Raw genomic sequence first — 21,397 nt, 5'->3', positions numbered from 1 at the left:
ACATGACACTGTTAAACAAGTTAAAAGCCTATGGTATTACAGGAAAAATAGTGGCTGACAGACAGGGGGTAAAGAGTCGGAATAAAGAGAGCCTTTTCTGGTTGGCTGGTGGTGATTAGCGGCGCTCCACAGGGGTCAATGTTATGCCCGCTTCTTTTCACGTTATATATCAATGATTTGGATGAGGGAATTGATGGCTTTGTGGTCAATTTTGCAGATGATACAAAAGTAGATGGGTACTGTTAAGGAAGAAGGGAATCTGCAGAAGTACTTAGACAGATTAGGGGAATGGGCAAAGAAGTGGCAGATGGAATATAATGTTGGGAAATGTATGATCATGCACTTTAGTGAAAGGAATAAAGGGATAAACTATTTTCTAAGTGGACAGAAAGTTCAGAAATCAGAGGTGCAAAGGGACTTAGGAGACCTCATGCAAGATTCTGTAAATGTTAACTTGCAGGTTGAGTTGTCTATGTCTCCCCTCTCGCTGTGAAACTGAGACACCTTTTTTTCCATTATTAGGGAGAGAGAGAGCCTGTGGTATGTCGAATACCGGGTGAACGAGAAGTCTTTAGGGTACTGCAAGACTGTCTTTGCTGAAGCTTTGCTGCACGCTTGAGTGCTCGGTGGTGGGTGCCAATGCCTTTTTTGCTGGTGGGGGAGGGGGTTGTTGCTTTGCTGTTGCTTGTGCATGGGGGGAGGAGCTGGGCGGCTGTGGGGTTGTAACATTTAACTGTCATTCATTCTTTGGGGGCACTCCTCTGTTTTCATGGATGGTTGCGAAGAAAAAGAATTTCAGGATGTATATTATATATTGTATCCTCTGACATTAAATGTACCTTTGAAACCTTTGCTAAAGAAGACAAATGCAAAGTTACCATTTATTTCAAGAGGACTTGAATATAAAAAACTAGAATATATTGCTGAGACATTGTAAGGAATTGGTCAGATTGCTCTTGGAGTACTGTGAGCAGTCTTTGGCTCCTTGTCTAAGAAGGGATGTGCTGGCATTGGAGAGGGTCCAGAGGAGGTTCACAAGAATGATCCTGGGAATGAAAGAGTTAGTGTATGAGGAGCATTTAAGTATCATGCCTGTACTCACTGGAGTTTAGAAGAATGAGGAGGGATCCCATTGAAACCTATCAAATATTGAAAGGCCAAGATAGAGTAGATGTAGAAAGGGTATTTCTTATAGTAGGGGGAGTCTAGCACAAGTAGGCACAGCCTCAGAGTAGAGAATGTCCATTTAGAACAGAGATGAGGAGGAATTTCTTGAGCCAGAGAGTGGTGAATCTGTGGAATTTATTGCCACAGAAGGCTCTGAAGGCCAAGTCATTGGGTATATTAAAGCAGAGGTTGATAGTTTCTGATTAGTAAGTTGAGAGAGATAATAGATCAGCCATGATGGAATGGTAGAGTAGACCTAATGGGGCAAATGCCTTAATTCTGCTCCTATGTCAAAGGTTTCAAAGGTACATTTAATGTCAGAGAAATGTATACAGTATATATCTTGAAATACCTTTTCTTCGCAACCGTCCATGAAAACAGAGGAGCGTCGCAAAAAATGAATGACAGTTAAATGTTAGCACCCCAAATCCTCCCCAGCTCCCCCCACCCACACATAAGCTGCAGCAGAGCAATGACCCCCCCTCCCCCACCAGCAAAAAAAGCATTGGCGCCCCCCCCCACCAAGCATTCAAGCGCGCATCAAAGCATCAATAAAGACACAGACTTGCAGTATCCCAAAGTCTACTCATTAACCCAGTACTTGACATAGCACAGGCTCTCTCTCCCCCTAATAAGGGAAAAAAGAGGTGTTTCTGTTTCACAATGAGAGGGGAGGCATAACAAACAACTCAATGATTTACGATGTTAAAAGTCCATTGCGTCGCTTTTTCCAAGCTCTGTGCCCAAAGAACTCAGGTCTCAGGGCACACAGCCAGAGATGTTCTGTCTCCCACGACACACCGATTTCTTGCAGAGGCACCAAACTCGAGTCTGCCCGCCTCCAGAGCCATGAAATCCCAAAACTCCGAAGGCGAACTAATTTAGGCCGCGTCCTTGACATATCAATTAGCGGCCAGTTGTGAGACCCCGAGAGAGGGTCCCATTCCCGCAGAGAACCGATGTCAGCGTGTAACTCCAGGTCAGGGTCTTCAAAAGAACCCTGAAAGGGAAAATTAGGGATACTAAAGATAGGAATAGAGCTGTTTCTGAAGATGCAAGCAAAGGAATCGACGTTAGGCACCATTGTCTTATGGTCTTGTGATCTTTGATGGCAATGAGAGGGACAAAGGGAGGGACTTAAGGACCACTATCTGTGGCACGGTCACCCACCATGCACTGCTCAAGCTTTGCAGCATGGGTCGGCTGCCAGAGTCCAAAAAATAAATACATCACAAACGACAGACAAGAAATGCTGGTTCAAGGTGGCAATTAAATTTTCAACCACTCACTGCTACAGTCGGAAGTTCCCACCTGCTTCTAAAAGACAACAGTTATACCAGTGCCCAAGAAGAGAAGTGTGAGCTGCCTTAATGACTATCACCCAGTGGCACTCACATCTACGGTGATGAAGTGCATTGAGAGGTTGGTCATGGCTGGAATGAACTCCTGCCTCAGCAAGGACCTGGACCCACTGCAGTTTGCCAATCAGCACAATAGGTCTATAGCAGACACAATCTCAATGGCTTTGCACACTGCCTTAGATCTCCTGGACAATACAAACACCTATGTCAGGATGCTGTTCATTGACTATAGCTCAGCATTTAACACCATCATTCCCACGGTCCTGAGCAGTAAGCTACAAAACCTGGGCCTCTGTATCTCCTTCTGTAATTGGATCCTCAACTTCCTAATGAAGACCACTGTCTGTGTGGATTGTGCTAAAATCTCCTCCTCGCTGAAGATCAACACTGGTGCACTTTGTGTGTGTGCTTCGCCCACTGCTCTACTCTCTCTGCACCAATGACTAAGGCAAGGCATAGCTCAAATACCATCCTTCAGTTTGCTGATGATACAACCATTGTTGGTAGAATCTCAGATGGAGAGGTGTGGGCTCACACGAGCGAGATATACCAGCTAGTCGAGAGGTGTCGCAGCAACAACCTTGCACTCAATGTCAGGAAGATGAAAAAGCTGATTGTAGACTTTAGAAACAGGAAGATGAGGAAACAAACCAACCCTCATAGAGGGATCAGAAGTGAAGAGAGTGAGCAATTTCAAATTACTGGGTGTCAAGATCTCTAAGGATCTAACCTGGTCCCAACATACTGATGCAGCTATAAAGAAGACAAGATGCGGCTATATTTCATTAGGAGTTTGAGGAGGTTCAGTTTGTCACCTAAAACACTCAAAAACTTCTACACATGTACTGTGGAGAGCATTTTGACAAGCTGAATCACTGTCTGATGGGGGGGGTGCTACTACACAAGATCAAAAGAAGCGACAGAAAGTTGGAAAATTATTCAGCTACATCATGGGGACTAGTCTCTGTAGTACCTAAGATATCTTCAAGGAGCAGTGCCTCAGAAAGGCAACATCCGTTATTAAGGACCCCCATCACCCAGGACGTGCCCTCTTCTCGTTGTTACTGTCAGGAAGGAGGTACAGGAGCCTGAAGGCACACACTCAATGAATCAGGACAGCTTCTTCCCCTCTGCTATATGATTCCTAAATGGACATTGAACCCATAAACACTAACTTACTTTTTTTTAATATATATTATTTCAGTTTTTGCACAATTTTAAATCCATTCAATATTCATAGATATACTTACTGTAATTAATTGATCTATTTTTTCTTTCTCTATTATCATGTATTGCATTGTACTGCTGTTGCTAAGTTAACAAATTTCACGACACATGCCAGTGATAATAAACCTGATTCAAATAAATTTTTTTAAATATATAAAACTAAACAATCCTTGGGAGTAACCAATATCACAGGACAAAAGAACTGGTAATACACCTTTCGTTGGAAATTATACAAGTTCGTAAGTCTCCTTTATAAGTGATCTGACGTTCTCAGCTGGGTGCAAAGACAATAACAAAGGAGATTGGTACAATATTAGTTGGAATGTGTTAGATTGTCTTCTCCAATCAAAGAATGAATAATCCCTTTGTCATTGATGTGCACATTTAACATACACTTTCTATAATTACACCAGAGAGGTGAATGCGTGGTACACAGTGAACTTTACATTTCTTGCAGCCCTCCAGATATCAAACAGTTAATATTGTGCCTCCCATTCTCTCTAAGCATGGGCAAATGCTTAACATACCAAGCAAAAACTCACTGTAAGTTAACACCATTTTTGTAACCTGAGGAGCACTGACTTTGAAACCAAGCAACCTTGCAGAAATTGACTGTGAACCACTCATAGACTGACTCCTTTCTCTAACCCTCAAAATATCAATCAATACAATACAATATGGTATATTGGATCAGCAAATTTGCTGATGATACAAAGATTGGAGGTGTAGTGGACAGTGAGGAAGGTTTTCAAAGCTTGCAGAGGGATTTGGACCAGCTGGAAAAATGGGCTGAAAAATGGCAGATGAAGTTTAATACAGACAAGTGTGAGGTATTGCACTTTGGAAGGACAAACCAAGGTAGAACATACAGGGTAAATGGTAAGGCACTGAGGAGTGCAGTAGAACAGAGGGATCTGGGAATACTGATACAAAATTCCCTAAAAGTGGTGTCACAGGTAGATAGGGTCGTAAAGAGAGCTTTTGGTACATTGGCGTTTATTAATCAAAGTATTGAGTATAAGAGCTGGAATATAAGGCATTGGTGAGGCCGAATCTGGAGTATTGTGTTCAGTTTTGGTCACCAAATTACAGGAAGGATATAAATAAGGTTGAAAGAGTGCAGAGAAGGTTTACAAGGATGTTGCCGGGACTTGAGAAACTCAGTTACAGAGAAAGGTTGAATAGGTTAGGACATTATTCCCTGGAGCGTAGAAGAATGAAGGGAGATTTGATAGAGGTATATAAAATTATGATGGGTATAGATAGAATGAATGCAAGCAGGCTTTTTCCACTGAGGCAAGGGGAGAAAAAAACCAGAGGACATGGGTTAAGGGTGAAGGGGGAAATGCTTAAAGGGAACATTAGGGGGGGCTTCTTCACACAGAGAGTGGTGGGAGTATGGAATGAGCTGCCAGACGAGGTGGTAAATGTGGGTTCTTTTTTAACATTTAAGAATAAATTGGACAGATACATGGATGGGAGGTGTATGGAGGGATATGGTCCGTGTGCAGGTCAGTGGGACTGGGCAGAAAATGGTTCGGCACAGCCAAGAAGGGCCAAAAGGCCTGTTTCTGTGCTGTAGTTTTTCTATGGTTTCTATATCTGAGAGATGATATTTCTGTCTATAACGTGGTCAGTCATTGAGGGCTGCAGCTAATCAAGACTTCACCAACTGTCCTGGATCTTAGAAGGGTTGTCAGTCGAAGACAATACTTTCAACACAGCTTACTGACCTGTTGGTCACCCACTCAGAATAACACATCTCATCTAATTTATTAAACCAAGTAGATCTTTGGTTTTTTTTTGATAGAGTGAAGCTTTGTTAATGTGCCAAAATGCCTACAATTAAGTGCATTGGTTCTCAGTGTTTTAAATCTTTAGTTTGCAGAGTTGGACTGGGCCTAAGCATTAGATAAGAGCTAAATGTCTGATCTTCAATCCATTTTGGCTTGGCATTCAGCCAGACTGAGACTTGGATTCAATTTTAAGATTGCGAAAAAGCATCACTTTGTATGGAGCCAATTGATATAGTTCCTCGGAAAATACCCTGATTAAACACATTTAAGTGCTGACAGCATTAGTAAGAAATTTGGGTTTAAGAATTCATTCATGAACAAGAATTCATATTGGCACAAGGCTTAGAACATAAAACATAGAAATTTACAGCACAGTATCAGCCCTTTGAAGGCAGATTACTATCTGAATGGTAAGTTAGGAAAAGGGGAAGTACAACGAGATCTAGGTGTCCTTGTTCATCAGTCACTGAAAGTACAGCAGGTACAGCAGGCAGTGAAGAAAGCTAATGGCATGCTGGCCTTCATAACAAGGGGGATTGAGTATAGGAGCAAAGAGGTCCTTCTGCAGTTGTACAGGGCCCTGGTGAGACCACACCTGGAATATTGTGTACAGTTTTGGTCTCCAAATTTGAGGAAGGACATTCTAGCTATTGAGGGAGTGCAGCGTAGGTTCACGAGGTTAATTCCCGGGATGGAGGGACTGTCATATGTTGAAAGATTGGAGCGACTGGGGTTGTATACACTGGAATTTAGAAGGATGAGAGGTGATCTGATTGAAACATATAAGATTATTAAGGGATTGGACACGCTAGAGGCAGGAAACATGTTCCCGATGTTGGGGGAGTCCAGAACCATAGGGCACAGTTTAAGAATAAGGGGTAGACAATTTAGAACGGAGTTGAGGAAAAACTTTTTCACACAGAGGGTTGTAGTTCTGTGGAATGCTCTGCATCAGAAGGCAGTGGAGGCCAATTCTCTGGATTCTTTCAAAAAAGAGTTTGATAGAGCTCTTAAAGATAGCGGAGTGAAGGGATATGGGGAGAAGGCAGAAAAAGGGTACTGATTGTGGATGATCTGCCATGATCACAGTGAATGGTGGTGCTGGCTCGAAGGGCTGAATGGCCTACTCCTGCACCTATTGTCTATTGTCTATTGTCTTTGGCCCACAATGTTATGCTGACCTATTAACCAAGTGACATTAAATTATTTTTTCTCCTTTTACATTTTTTTCTCTGAAAGTCTTTGATCCTGGCTATAGGAACTTGTTAATGGCTTTCTCTCACTTGACGGTGAAAGAAAATACCACAGAGGCGGAGCTAACTCAGCAGTCCTAGTGAAAGACTTGTCATTCAAATTCATTCAAAATGCAGCTCAGTTGGGAAGGATCCAATGCACAGCACGATTTAGTCACAGATGTTTGTGATCATATACTCAGAGACATTATGATGAATATATTGGGATTTAGTGCTGGCAGCAGATTTTCATTTGTCCTTCATCCAGCTTCAACTTAAATGGAGGACTGCAGGACCTGCCTAATGAGATGGCACTGCTCCCAACATCAAGGTCTCTGCCCCTATGATCTTGCTTTATGTTACAGAGAAAATAGCCAGTCTATATGTCTCTGTCTAAATGTTTTGTCATTTTAACTACTGAAATTAGATCACCACTGGGCCTTGTAAACTCAAGGGATTATCTGAATTTAACATGATATAATTCTTAAAACCTGAGTATCATCCTGTAAACCTTTTCTACGACCCTTTTAAGGCCAGGATTTTGGTGTCCAGATTGAACGCAACTGGGGTCTGAACAAAACTGTACAAATAAAGCACAGTGTTCTCCTCTTCGTATTCTGGTCTACTTGAGGTTGATATACTACGGAATTTTTAAATAGCTGACTCCAAAATTATTAAATGATAGGATACTCAAAGCATCCACTTAAGCTCAAACTCAAGTTTATTGTCATCTTACTGTATGTAATATACAACCAAGAGGTTGCAAGAAAAACAGTAAAAATAGCAGATGAAGCATCCTTCAACCTCTGGACCATGGTGCGCCCACAAAACATATATCACACAGAGCACATCAAGCAAAGTATTACCACAAGTGTGTTAATAAAATATAATTCAAAGTGCATGTAGTGTGCAGCACAGGTAAACATTAAAGAGCTCACTGTCCGAGTGATGAGACCTCAGTGTTGGCAGGGTATTCATTAGTCTCACAGCCCGAGAGAAGAAGCTGTTACCAAGTCTGGCGATGCTAGTCCTGATGCTCCTGTACCTTCTTCTTGACAGCAGCGGGTCAAAGAGACTGTGGAGTGGGTGGTAGGGATCCTCAAGAATGCTTCGGGCCTTTTGTATACATTACTGCTAGTAAGTGTCATTAACGGGGGGAAGGAGACACTGGTGATTCTCTTCGTGGCTTTTACTATCCTCTGTAGGGTCTTGTGGTCCAATGCCTTACATCTGCTGTAGCACACAATGTTACAGCCAGACAGGACTCTATAGATGATGCTCCTGTAGAAAGTTGCTAGAATGGGGGTTGGGGAGTTTTGCACACTTCAGTCTCCTCAGAAAGTGTAGATGCTGTTGTGCCTTCTTGACTAATGAGGAGGTGTTGTGGGTGCAGGTTAGATTGTCCATTATGCGCACACCAAGGATCTTTGCATTCTTCACTCTCTCCACGGCAGAGCCATTGATGTGCAATGACGAGTGATTGATCTGTGTCTTCCTGAAGTCCATAATCATCTCTTTTGCCTTTTCCATGTTGAGACTCAGGTTGTTGTTCTCATACCATTTGGTCTCTACCTCCTCTCTGTACACTGGCTCACCATTGTTGCTGATGAGGCCAACCACTGTTGTATCATCAGCGAACTTGGTGATGCGGTTTGAGATGGATCTGGCTATGGAGTCATGAATCAGCAGTGTGAACAGCAGCAAGCTGAGCTCACAGCCCTGGGGGGCAACAGTGCTCAGTGTGATGGAGTTTGAGACGTTGCTGACTGGGGTCTTTCAATCAAGAAGTCTAAAATCGAGTTACAGAGGGTGGTGTTGACTCCCAGGGAGGACAGTTTACCCACCGACCTCTGAGGGATAATCGTGTTAAGCGGCAAGCTGAAGTTCACAAACAGTATCCTGGGGTATGATCTATTATTTTCTATGTAGAACAGGATGGAGTGGAGGGCCAAGGCTACCTCATCATCAGTAGACCAGATTGAGCGATAGGTAAACTGGAAAGAGTCCGCCATAGCTGGAAGGTGGGATTTTAAATGATTCACTATCAGATGCTTAAAGTACTTAATGACTGTTAAAGTCACTGCCACTGGGCAGTATGCATTATGGCCAGTTACCGTCACTCTTGAACACCAGAATGATGGTGACTGCTTTGAGGCCTGCAGTGGACTGTTTCAAAGAGTTGTTAAAGATGTCCGTTATGACCTGTGCTATAATCCCTCAGCACCCAGCCAGGCATGTTATCAAGCCTCACAACTTTGCGTGGGGTTACGCTAGCTAGGATCCTCCACAACTCAGCTGTGACCAGAGAGAGTGTCTGTTCCTCAGGGGGTCTGAGGGCTTTTCCTCAATGTCACATCATTCATTGCATTAAATTGTGTGTAGAAGGTATTCAGCCTATTTGGAAAGGAAGACATCTCTGTCATTGATGCACAGGGTAGACTTGGAGTCTGTTAGAGTTTGTATACCTTGCCACATGCACTGCACGTTCCTGGTGTCACAAAGGTATCCGCAAATTTTCTGTGAGTACTCTCACTTTGCCTTCCCAATGGCACTCGAGAGCATGGCTCTTAAGAGTCATCCTATCCCCGATTTGAAGGTAGTGTCCTGATCTCTGGACAGTGCACAGACCTCTCCAGTCAGCCATGGTTGCTGGTTTGCCCTGGCAGTGCGGTATTTAATCACGGTAACATTTTTAATGCATTTTCCTAGGTAGCCAGTCACCAATCCTGTGTATTCATAAATGTTAATGTGATGATGGAATATGCTGCAGTCTGTGCTCTCAAAACAGTCCTACAGTGCTGAGCTGTCACCTCCTGGACAGGTCATGGACTCTCTGTAAACTCACTGAGTCACTGGTTTACTCGTTTGACTCATTTAACCAGTGGTCTGTATGCAGGCTTAACAAAATGGATATGTGGTCTGAGTGTCTGAGATGAGGGTGGTGGGGGGCAGCAGTGTTGCCTCCATGAGTATTGGTATAGACCAAGTCACTACGTTCCTCCTTCTGGTTGCAAAGTTGACATACTGGTCAAACTTCTGCAGAGCTGTTTTCTAAGTTGCCATGATTGAAGTCACCAGCAACAATGAAGGAACCATTAGGACTAATATCCCCTTGTTCTCTTCACATCAAACCTTGTCATTGTTTCTCCAAGAATATATCATTTGTACACTAATCCAAGCCAAAATTGTGTCACAGTGCCAGGATATAAAGATGATGTCTCTGTAATCACTCCACATCGGAGAATTATTTAACAGGATCTAAAACTAAAAGTAGAAAAAATAAAAATCTTGAATCTGGCGATGCCTAATCCATGGCGACAACATGAGAGTTGCCAATGGGAGCAAAGCACTGTAGGTGCTGGAAGCCCAATACTAAAACAGGGAATGTGCTTCACCTGTGAGTCTGTCAGGGTCATTTATTGTCTTTGGGGCTCATAGTGTGGCCTCCTCTGCATTGGTGAGACCCAATGCAAATTGAGGGCTGTTTTGTTGAACTCCTTCACTCTGTCCATCACGACAGACAAGATGTCCTGGTGGCCATCTATTTCAATTCCACTTCCCATTCCCACATCAACATGTCTGTCCATGGCCTCCTTTATTGCCACAGTTAGAACAGACACAGGTTGGAGGAGCATCACCTCATATTCCATCTGGGTAGACTCCAACCTGTTGACATGAATATCTAGTTTTCTAACTTGTGGTACGCACTTCCTCTGTTCACCTCCACCACCTCCCCCCCACCTTTGATCTCCTTCATTCTAGTGATGTACCACTTCTCTTCCTTTTCCCTGTTCTCATCACCTCCCTCTGGCTCCCCACCTTCCCTTTCTGCCATGGTCTACTGCCGTCTCCTATCAGATTCCTTATTCTTCAGCCCTTTCCCAATTCCGCATATCTGCTCCTAGCTTCTTATATCATCTTCTAACAAACCTCTCCAAATTTCCCCACCCACCCATCTTTCTCCTCACCTGGTCTCACCTATCACTTGCCAGCTTTCACTCCTGCCACTCCTCCACCTTTTAATTCTGGCTTCTACCCCCTTCCTTTCCACCCTGTTGAACGGTGATGGCCCAAATCATCAACTCTTTATTCTCCAGTATTTTATGTGTGTTGCTCAAGATTTCTGACATCTGCAAAATCTCTTGTGTCTCTATGGGCAAACTCTTTAAAACCTTATTACAACTTACTTCCTCTTTCTGCTTCTCATCATCAGTGGTGTGGAATATCATGCCCTCAAGCCCAGTGTCTCACTCACCCATACTACCCATAAAAGCCAAGGTCCAAATTCTGATGCACTATCATAGCCTGCCAACCCCAAAAGAAGGGTGCTTAGCAGCTTGCACAACACTATTACAGCTCGGGGCATCAGAGTTCAGAGTTCATTCTTAGCGTCTTCTGTAAAGAGTTTGTACACCCTCCCTGTGGAATGAATGGGCTTTCTCCAGGTGCTCTGGATTCTTGGTTAAGGCATTCAACTAGCGATCTGAAGGTCGTGAGTTCGAGCCCCAGCTGAGGCAGCGTGTTGTGTCCTTGAGCAAGGCACTTAAGCACACATTGTTCTGCGATGACACTGGTGCCAAGCTTTATTGGCCCTTGCCCTTCCCTTGGACAACATCGGTGTCGTGGAGAGGGGAGACTTGCAGCATGAGCAACTGCCGGTCTTCCATACAACCTTGCCCAGGCCTGCGCCCTGGAGACTGAAGACTTTCCAGGTGCAGATCCATGGTCTCACAAGACTAACAAATGTCTTTATTCTTAATTTATATTCTGGATCCCTCACACAGTCCAAAAATGTACAGATTAGTAGGATCCTTCATCTGTGGAATTGAGTTTAAGAGCGATGAGGTAATGTTAAGACTATATAAGACCTTAGTTAGACTCCATTTGGAGTACTGTGTTTAGTTTTGGTCACCTCAGTACAGGAAGGATGTGGTTACTATAGAGGGGGTGCAGAGGAGATTTTCAAGGATGTTGCCTGGATTGGAGAGCGTGCCTTATGAGAACAGGTTGAGTGTACTCGGCCTTTTCTCCTTGGAGCAACGGAGGATGAGAGGTGACCTGATAGAGGTGTATAAGGTGATGAGAGGCATTGATCGAGGGCTATGGGGTAGGGAGATTCTAGGCAGTTTCTAGAGTAGGTTACCTGGTCAGCACCAGCTTGTGGGCCAAAGGGCCTGTAATGTGCTGTAGATTTCTATGTTCTATGTTCTATGCTAATTGGTCATTGTAAACGTTCCCATAATTAGGCTAGGTTTAAATCGGGGGTTGCTGAACAGTGTGGCTCAAAGGGCCAGAAGGGCTTATTCCATGATGTGCCTCTAAAATAAAAAAATAAAATTTAAAAAAATGTTTATTCCAATGAGGTCCACATCGCTTGTTCCCAAATGCGGTGAAACCCTAACAATTCAGCATTCTGACACTTTGGAATTCTGATATTTGGAATACAGTATGGTTCAGTCATCAGTCCAGAATGTGAGCTGAAGAGCCAATGTGCAGCCAGAGCCTGGCCCAGGGACTGGAACACCACAGGTCAGGAATATGGGTGGGATTGTGGCCAAAAGAAGGTGTGTAGACAAGGGGTCAGGGTTGTGATCAGAGATGGTGTCGGGAGCATTTGTGTATTTCTTGCTGTCTTTAAACTAATCTGGTTCACTGGTAGTTTTATTGTGCTACTCAGTAAAAGGGCACTGGGTAGTAATAAGAGTAACCCCCAATAGTCAGGAAAATCGGCACGTCTAGTTGTACCAAAGCCTTGTGTTGCCAGATTATCAGAGTCTAATTGTACCTTTGAGATGCTTTATGGTCTTGCCACACCCAGTAGTATTTTCCTTGTTTACAAATCCATTGCCATTGACTGCTGTGTCTCTAAGATCCTTATCCATTGATAGTTGGCCAAGAGATGATGGCCTAGAAGTCGAACTGAACTGAAGCTGTGTAAGGTCAATATATTCTAGTGTGATAGCTCACCCTTGTGTGAATAATTCTTATAGTGATTTTTGGGAAGGTATACACCCCTAGTGCTAGAAAATATGTGATAGCATTGCAGCTATAGTAGCTTTCTGTGATCCCATGGTGCTTTGCTTATGATAAGATGAATTATGCCAGGTACCTGTCCCCTTACTTTGCTCAGATGATGAGCCTCCTAGAGAAGAATCCTTCTTTGTATGAGGCCTTCAAGACAGGCGAATTCTCAGTGCAGCTGTCAAGTAACAACCCCTTTGGGCAGATCCCTGTGGACCAGGCTATTGAAGCCACAGTGAACAAAGACACACAGGCTCCTGGGGGCACATCACAATTCAGCCTGAATGCTGGAGCTATCAAGCGTTACTACATAACAGCTGAGCACTGCAGTGCGTTCCTGGGACAGTTAAGGGAGATAGTGCAAGGCAACAAATCAGAGCTTTGTCATGCGGAGCCACAGCGGCCAAGAATCCAGAAAGATGAGGAACCAGTTTCAGCAGTGGTTAGCCTCATACATGAATGGGTCAATCCATTTGCAGAGAAGCAGGACCTCATTAGCATCTCTACGGCAAAGGCAGCCCCCAAGGACATTGCCTTCGACCTGATGAAGGCATATGAGATTGGTGAGCAATGTTATGCAACGTTCAAGGATGAGAGACTAGAGAAAGACCCACCAGCAAAGAAATTCCATGATCCAATGAAAACCAACAAGCTGAAAACATTCAGTGATATGTTTAAGAAGAGATAAGTGAAATCAAATGGGAGGGCAATCATCTTGAAAGCAGACAGGTCTTTGTTTGGACACATCATAGTGATGGCACAAGGTCGCTGTCTATGTAGGGAGGATAACCTTTCTCATCCCCTTGGACCATTGCCCTGGGCCCTGTTCACACCAGAAGGATTGCAGAGAAAGACAAATAAAGCGACTTTAGCCACAACCTTGCAGAAAAATGTAGCAGTAGAAGAGCAACTCCCAGGAAACTCTGCTACAGTGGTTGATGAAATGAACTTGGTCCAAAGAGTGAAAGGTGATCAAGTTACTTTCAGAGATGTTGCCACAACAATTCTGGGTATGGCTCTGAGGAAAGGCAGTCGGAGTAGCAGAATAGATGTTGTGTTCGACACATACAAGGAGAACTATCAAGAATAGTGAAAGATCCCTATGGGGTGAAGAAACTGGTCATGAGTTGCAAGGTATCACAGGAACACAGATGGTGAGGCAGTGGAGGAGCTTCCTGACTAAAGTCAGTCACAAAAATAGTCTCATTAGCTTCATAGTCCATGAATGGAGGAAGGCGGAGTACAGAGCAAAGCTACAGGAGAAGATTCTGTTTGCAACTGTGAATGACGAATGTTACAGAATCACATCTCAAGACAGTGAGGGAGTGTCAGCTCTTCAGTGTCAACAAGAAGAAGTAGATGGCCGCCTATTTCTCCATGCCACAAGAGAGGGATACCAATCTGTAGTGATCTGCTCAGAAGACACAGATGTCTTTATCATGTCTTTAGCATTTTGTGACAAGATTGAGGCCCCATTGTTCCAGAAGTGTGGCACTAGAGCCTGTACAAGGCTTGTAAACATCAGGACGGTTGCTGCCACTGTTGGCATAGAGGTTTGTAGGGCTCTCATCGGGTTGCACGCATATACAAGATGTGACACTGTAAGCACTTTTGGAGGCAAAGGGAAGACAAGTGCCCTAAAACTTCTGACCAGCAACAGGGAAACTCAGGACACATTCTTAGAGTTGGGTCAGGAATGGGACCTCTCCCCAGAACTGATGGACAAACTGGAGGCATTTACATGTCTCCTGTATGCCTCAAAAGCATCGACCTCTAAGGTCAATGAGCTCAGGTATCACTTTTTCTGTGCCAAAAAAGGTGAAATCAAAAGTCACCAATTCCCACCATGCAAGGACTGCTTAACAAAACATGCACAGCAAGCCAGCTACCAGGCTGGTATATGGAGAAGATGTTTGGAGAAGGACCCACAAGTGCCAAGCCCTGTTGGCAGAGGATGGAAGATGGAGAGAGAAGAGGAAGCTGAACAGTTGGTGGTGCACTGGATGGAAGGCCAGCCAGCACCCGATGCCATCCTGGATCTACTGGCCTGTAACTGTCCAAAACAATGTTCACTCCCAAGATGTATGTGTGTTGCAAATGGCCTCAGGTGTACTGACATGTGTAGACTGGCAGACTGTGAAAACCAGGCATCCACCTCAGAGAGTGTGGAAAGTTCAGAAGAAGATGTGGAAGATGTAGAAGACTTGGAAAATTATTATGATTATTAATAGGTTATGAAAGTACATAAACAAAGTATGGAAAGCAGTTTTTGATTAAATATATTCATTTTACAACCAAATGGGGCCTAGGTTATGGCTGTGTGGAACCCCACATTTGAATTATTGTACTGTAATTCTGTATGCTATGACAAAAGCTTAAGATTGCTTTGATTTGATACAATATGGAAAATATCATGACATTGAGAAAACTCCAGAAATCTCTCCAAATGAGGTTTTTTACCTTTTGGGGGGTGGGGTAACATTTTCTGCTGTACTGATGTTAATATGGAATATTTACAAAAAGTGATTACTTATTTGAAGTAATAAAGCTACCACTGGTGCAATGCTATCACATTTTTTCTAACTCTAGAGATGTACACCTCGCCAAAAATCAGTATGAGCATTATTCCCCTCAGATGGTACCGACCAACCCTACTGGCTCACGGACTGAAGGAACATTGCAGAAAATCTTTCCTACCAAATGCAATAATCATATACAACAGTTCATCTCTGTGCAACAGGAGAACACACATCATACTACAATAGTCTCTGCTTTATTATTTATACATTATTATTGCGCATTATTATAATAGACAATAGGTGCAGGAGTAGGCCATTCGGCCCTTCGAGCCAGCACTGCCATTCACTGTGATCATGGCTGATCATCCACAATCAGTACCCCGTTCCTGCCTTCTCCCCATATCCCTTGACTCCGCTATCATTAAGAGCTCTATCTAACTCTTTCTTGAAAGCATCCAGAGAATTGGCCTCCACTGCCTTCTGAGGCAGAGCATTCCACAGATCCACAACTCTCTGGGTGAAAAAGTTTTTCCTCAACTCCGTTCTAAATGGCCTACCCCTTATTCTCAAATTGTGGCCTTTGGTTCTTGGCTCCCCCAACGTCAGGAACATGTTTCCTGCCTCTAGCATGTCCAATCCCTTAATAATCTTATATGTTTCAATCATATCCCCTCTCATCCTCCTAAATTCCAGTGTATACAAGCTCAGTCGCTCCAATCTTTCAACATATGACAGTCCCGCCATCCCGGGAATTAACTGCGTGAACCTACGCTGCACTGTTACATTATTATTGTATATATTATTATTCTGTACTTTATTATTAGTTAAGTCTGTACACTGCTAAGTGTGTTTTTAAATGTTGCTGCTGTAATGAAAGAATTCCCCACTCAGGATCAATAAAGTACTTATTATTATTATTATTATTATTATTATTATCATCAGTCTTCTTAGTGACCTCATCAAAATTCTTAAACAAATTAGTTGGGCAGGATGTCCCACAGAAAGAGCCCTGTTGACTATCCTTGATCAGCCCCTACGTTTCCAAATGTACATGAATCCAATCCCTTAGAATGTTCCTCAATAATTTCCATACCACTGATGTGAAATTCACAGACTGCTGGAAGTCCAGTGCTGGAAGACAACATTGACTCAATAGGCCAAAATTCTTTTCAAATATTAAAATATTTTTGATTGATTGCAGGTGAGTACAAAAACACTTTCTAACACAGAAGTACCTTGTATAACTGTGTTCACTCTGATCATACAGGGAATTAATTCTGGAGAATTCGTGGCACCTGGGGGTAACAGACACTGACAGAAGAGGGTGCTAAAGTACTTCTAAAATCATGAATCTATTTGGAAATGGAGAACCTCTTGAATTACTGATTTGTGTTATTCAGGCTGCATAGTGTTGCTGTTCCGGAGACTGGTTCAGGCTGTTTGTAGATTGCCCATTCTACATGTGATGGTCTGGCTTGCTGTCAGATGCTTTTGTTTCTTCCCACATTTCAATGAAGAACAAAGAGGTTAATGGGTTATGGTACATTCCCCCTTCATGCAGGCATGTAGCAACAAGAACCAGAAGGCTGTTGACAGGAGATGTGACTGAGAATAACTATGGGGTAAAGGGAAATAAGGAGATCAGGACTGGGACCGCTGGAGGACAGCACAGACCTGATGTATCAAAATTCTTTTCATGAAAATTAGTTTGTGACGGTTATGTAGATGTCAGAGGCACTCAAGAGCAGTATAGACATAGCTCTGCTGAAATGAGGCACAACATCGAAAAAAAGGTCTGGGAAGCAGAAGAAATACCCAAGGACTGGAGAACAGGACATCTAGTTAAAATCCCTAAGAAAGGAGATCTCCAGGAATGCAAAAACTACAGAGGGATTATGTTGCTTTCAGTGCCAGGGAAAGTTCTGAGCAGAATCATTTTAGAGAGATTGGAAAATGCAGTGGATGAGAAGCCTAGAGATGAACAAGCAGGATTTCAATAAAACAGGTCTTGCTCTGATCAGATTACAACTCTAAGGATTATCATTGAACAGTCGCTGGAATGGAACACATCACCGTACATTAATTTTGTAGATTATGAAAGAGCATTTTTACTAAATGGTCCCCTTTGCCTCTATCATTGATTGGCCGTATTAATGCTTTAAAATGATTATTTTACCCAAATTTTTATATTTATTTCAAGCGATACCGATTTTTATTCCTAAATCTTTTTTTGATATTATTGACTCTAAAATTTCTTCTTATATATGGCAAAATAGAAATCCCAGATTAGGTAAAAAATACTTACAGAATCTAAGAAAGAGGGTAGTTTGACATTGCCTGTCCTAAGATTTTACTACCGGGCAATTAATATCCGATACTTAATATTTTGGACACAAGATTGGAATATAACTCCAAGCCCACATTGGGTAAACCTTGAAGGCCATTCTGTACAAGGGTCTTCTTTAGCCTCCATTTTAGGAACTTCATTGCCTTTTGCACTATCTAAATTGAATAAACAAATTTTCAACCCTATAGTTAAACATACATTGCGAATATGGTTTCAATTTCGTAAATTTTTTGGCCTGAATGAATTTATGTTATCAAGTCCTATTATATCTAATTTTTTTTTCCAACCTTCGGTAATGGACCAAGCCTTTTTGATATGGAAAACGAGGCATAATATGTTTTCGTGATTTATTTTTGGATAACTGCTTTATGTCTTTTGAGCAGTTATCTGAGAAATTTGATTTGCCTAGATCCCATTTTTTTTAGATACTTACAAATAAGAAATTTTTTAAATATTACGTTGCCTACCTTTCTGACTTCTAATCCTTCTGGCACTTTTGATAAAATTTTAGGTTTTAATCCTTTGCAGAAGGGATTAATAGCAATAATTTATGATATAATTATGAAATTACAGCCAGATATATCTGATAAAATTAAAAATGAATGGGAAAGGGAATTTCAACTTTCCCTACCTACAGAGAAATGGGATAAAATTTTTCATTTAGTTAGTACTTCTTCTATATGTGCTAAACATACTTTAATACAATTTAAAGTAGTACATAGAGCTCATATGTCCAAAGATAAACTAGCTCGTTTTTATTCCCATATAAACCCTACCTGTGATAGATGTCACTCTGAAGTGGCTTCTTTAACTCATATGTCTTGGTCCTGTCCTCTTTTGGAAAAATATTGGAAAGACATTTTTGATATTATTTCAACAGTTCTATGTTTTGATTTAAAACCCCATCCTATTACGGCAATCTTTGGATTGCCAATGGTAGAACATAGATCTTTGTCTTCTTCAGCCTGTCGAGTGATAGCTTTTGTTACTTTAATGGCAAGAAGATCTATTTTGTTGAAATGGAAGGAAACTAATCCTCCAACTACATTCCAATGGTTTTCTCAAACCATATTAAGTTTAAATTTAGAAAAAATTAGAAGTGATATTTTTGACCCTTCGGTTAAATTTGAAGAAACTTGGAAACCTTTTATGCAACATTTTCATATGATGTAATTTGACCTTTCCGAATCTTTTTTCTAAACTTGAATTATATGATGAGAGGAGCGGAGTTAACGACATTATTGAACGTGTCCGATACAAGCTGTTGGTCTAGCCCTGTTTTGTTTTTTTTTTCTTGGGGGTTTTTTCTCTTTTTCTTTTGGGGTTTTTTTGGTTTATGTATTTTTTTTCTTTTTATTTCTTTTTTAATATTTAATTTCATTATGAGTTTGGAAGTCTTTTATATCTATGTTACTTAAAATTCATTTTATATATGCTGATGAACATTTTTCCATTCTCTTTGTACCAACTTTGTTATTGAGTTTATAATTTTGAAAAATTAATAAAAAGATTTAAAAAGAAAGAAAGAAAAAGCATTTGACAGCCTGGACAGGGAGACATTGTGGAAACTAATGAGGCATTTTGGGATTCCAGAGAAGTTAACTAACTTGGTGAAGAAGATCTATGCAGATATGGAAAGTAGAGTAATCCATATAGGTCAGTTGTCAGATACTTTCAAGGTGAACACTTAAGACAGGGATGCTTACTGTCCCCTTTTCTCTTCCTGCTGGCGGTGGACTGGATTATGAAGCAAACAACAGATGGCAAGAAGAATGGAATACAGTGGACATTGTTCAGACAGCTAGATGATCTTCACTTTGCTGATGATTTGGCACCACTGTCACACAGCCATGCCCAGATGCAAGAGAAAACAGATCTTCTAGACTCCACATCGCAGAAAACAGGGCTACACATCCATGTAGGGAAAACAAAATTACTAAAAGTAAATGCAGGAAACAACACAGTTATCCTGAGAAATGCTCCTCTAGAAGAAGTTGAGTCATTTGTCTATCTGGGAAGCATTGTCAACAAGGAAAGAGGGACAGATGAGGATGTAAAGAACAGGATCCAAAAAGCCAGATCAGCCTTCATAATACTACGTCCAGTTTGGACGGCAAAAGAATTAAGGTTAAGAACCAAACTGAGAACCTTCAACTCAAATGTCAAATCTGTCCCCTTATATGGCTCTGAAACTTGGAGACTGACATCAGAAGCAATCAGAAAAATCCAGACCTTCATCATCAAATGCTTGCGAGAGATTTTAGGGCTAACATGGACAGATTATGTGAACAATACAGAATTATGGCAAAGGACCAACCAGACACAAATTGAGGCAGAGATCAAGAGAAGGAAGTGGTGCTGGGTAGGACACACGTTGAGGAAACCCCCATATAGTATCACCAGACAAGCTTTCACATGGAATCCTCAGGGCAAGCAAAATCGAGGTAGGTCCAAGTCCACATGGAGGACGGAAGTGTTAACTGATGCCAGGAGAGTGGGAATGACATGGTCACAGCTGGAGAGATATGCACAAGATGGGTTGATCTGGAAAGAGGTTGTTGATGGCCTATGCTCACTAGCGAGTTGAAAGGCAGAAGAAGAAGATGTAGATGTACCACCCAGTCAGGTCCTGAGTGAAAAAGTAATAGTATCATACTTAGGTGAGACTCAAGGAAATTAACCTCTGTCACCACCCTGGTAGTGTTGTAACCCCAGGGTAGTGAGGGATAGATGAAAATCAGTCAGGAATCCGGACCCTGGTGGAATTTTTTACTTGTATCTTCATTGATAAAAAGCTTCAATGCCACTTGATTCTGATGAAATTTAACAGTTTCTCAGACACAACTTGACCAAGTGAGTATCTGGATTAGATTGGATTGGATTTGGTTTATTATTGTCACATGTACTGATGTACAGTGGAAAACAAATCTTGCATACTGTTTATACAGATCAGATCATTACGGAGTGCATAGAGGCAGTACAAAGTAAATCAATAACAGATGCAGAATAAAGTGTACCAGCTACAGAGAAAGTGCAGTGCAGGTAAGCGACAAAGTGCAAGATCATAATGAAGTATATTGCAGTCTTTCTTATCATCCCAGGAAACTATTCGATAGTCTTATAACAGCAGTATTAAAGTTGTGCTTGAGTCTGGTGGCATGTGCTTTCAGACATTTGTATCTACTGCGCAATGGGAGAGGGGCGAAGAGAGAATGCCACACACAGAATATTGCAGGAACTCAGCAGGTCAAGCAGCATCTATGGAGAGGAATGAAGAGTCAACATTTCGGGCCAAGATCCTTTATTAGGACTTGATCGGAAATGTCGACTCTTTATTCTTCTCCATAGATGCTGCCTGACCTCCAACGTTTTGTGTGTGTTACTCTGGATCCCCAGCATCTGCAGAATTTCTTGTGTTTTTGAGAAGAGAGATTGGCCAAGGTGTGGAGTTTTTTTATTATGTTGACTGCATCACTTAGCAGCTTAGACAAACTCCATGGAGGGGAGGCTGGTTCCTGTGATGGACTGAACTGCATCCACAACTTTCCACTATTTTCTGTTCTATTTCATATTTCCAGCCTTTGCTCCTGGACGTTTAAGTTAGTTGCGATTCCCATCAGGAAGTAATTCCTATAAAGGAATTTTAAAAGAGGTAGCCTTAACAAGTAGACTGAAAGTTCTGATATTGATCTGAGAACCAGATTCAAATGAATGAGTACTTAGAAAA

The 21,397-nt window shown here is 42.0% G+C and overlaps 1 pseudogene; it reads left to right on the top strand.

Annotated features, from left to right (window-relative positions):
* Positions 1 to 20,257, top strand: part of LOC140204672 (uncharacterized) — a 34,644-nt pseudogene extending 14,387 nt beyond the window's left edge.
* The last annotated feature ends 1,140 nt before the right edge of the window (positions 20,258 to 21,397 follow it).

This window comes from Mobula birostris, chromosome 11 (genome assembly GCF_030028105.1).
Source record: "Mobula birostris isolate sMobBir1 chromosome 11, sMobBir1.hap1, whole genome shotgun sequence".
NCBI classification, from domain to species: Eukaryota; Metazoa; Chordata; class Chondrichthyes; order Myliobatiformes; family Myliobatidae; genus Mobula; species Mobula birostris.
The sequence above is the reverse complement of the archived record's forward strand: the minus strand, read 5'-3'. Positions and strand labels throughout refer to the sequence as shown.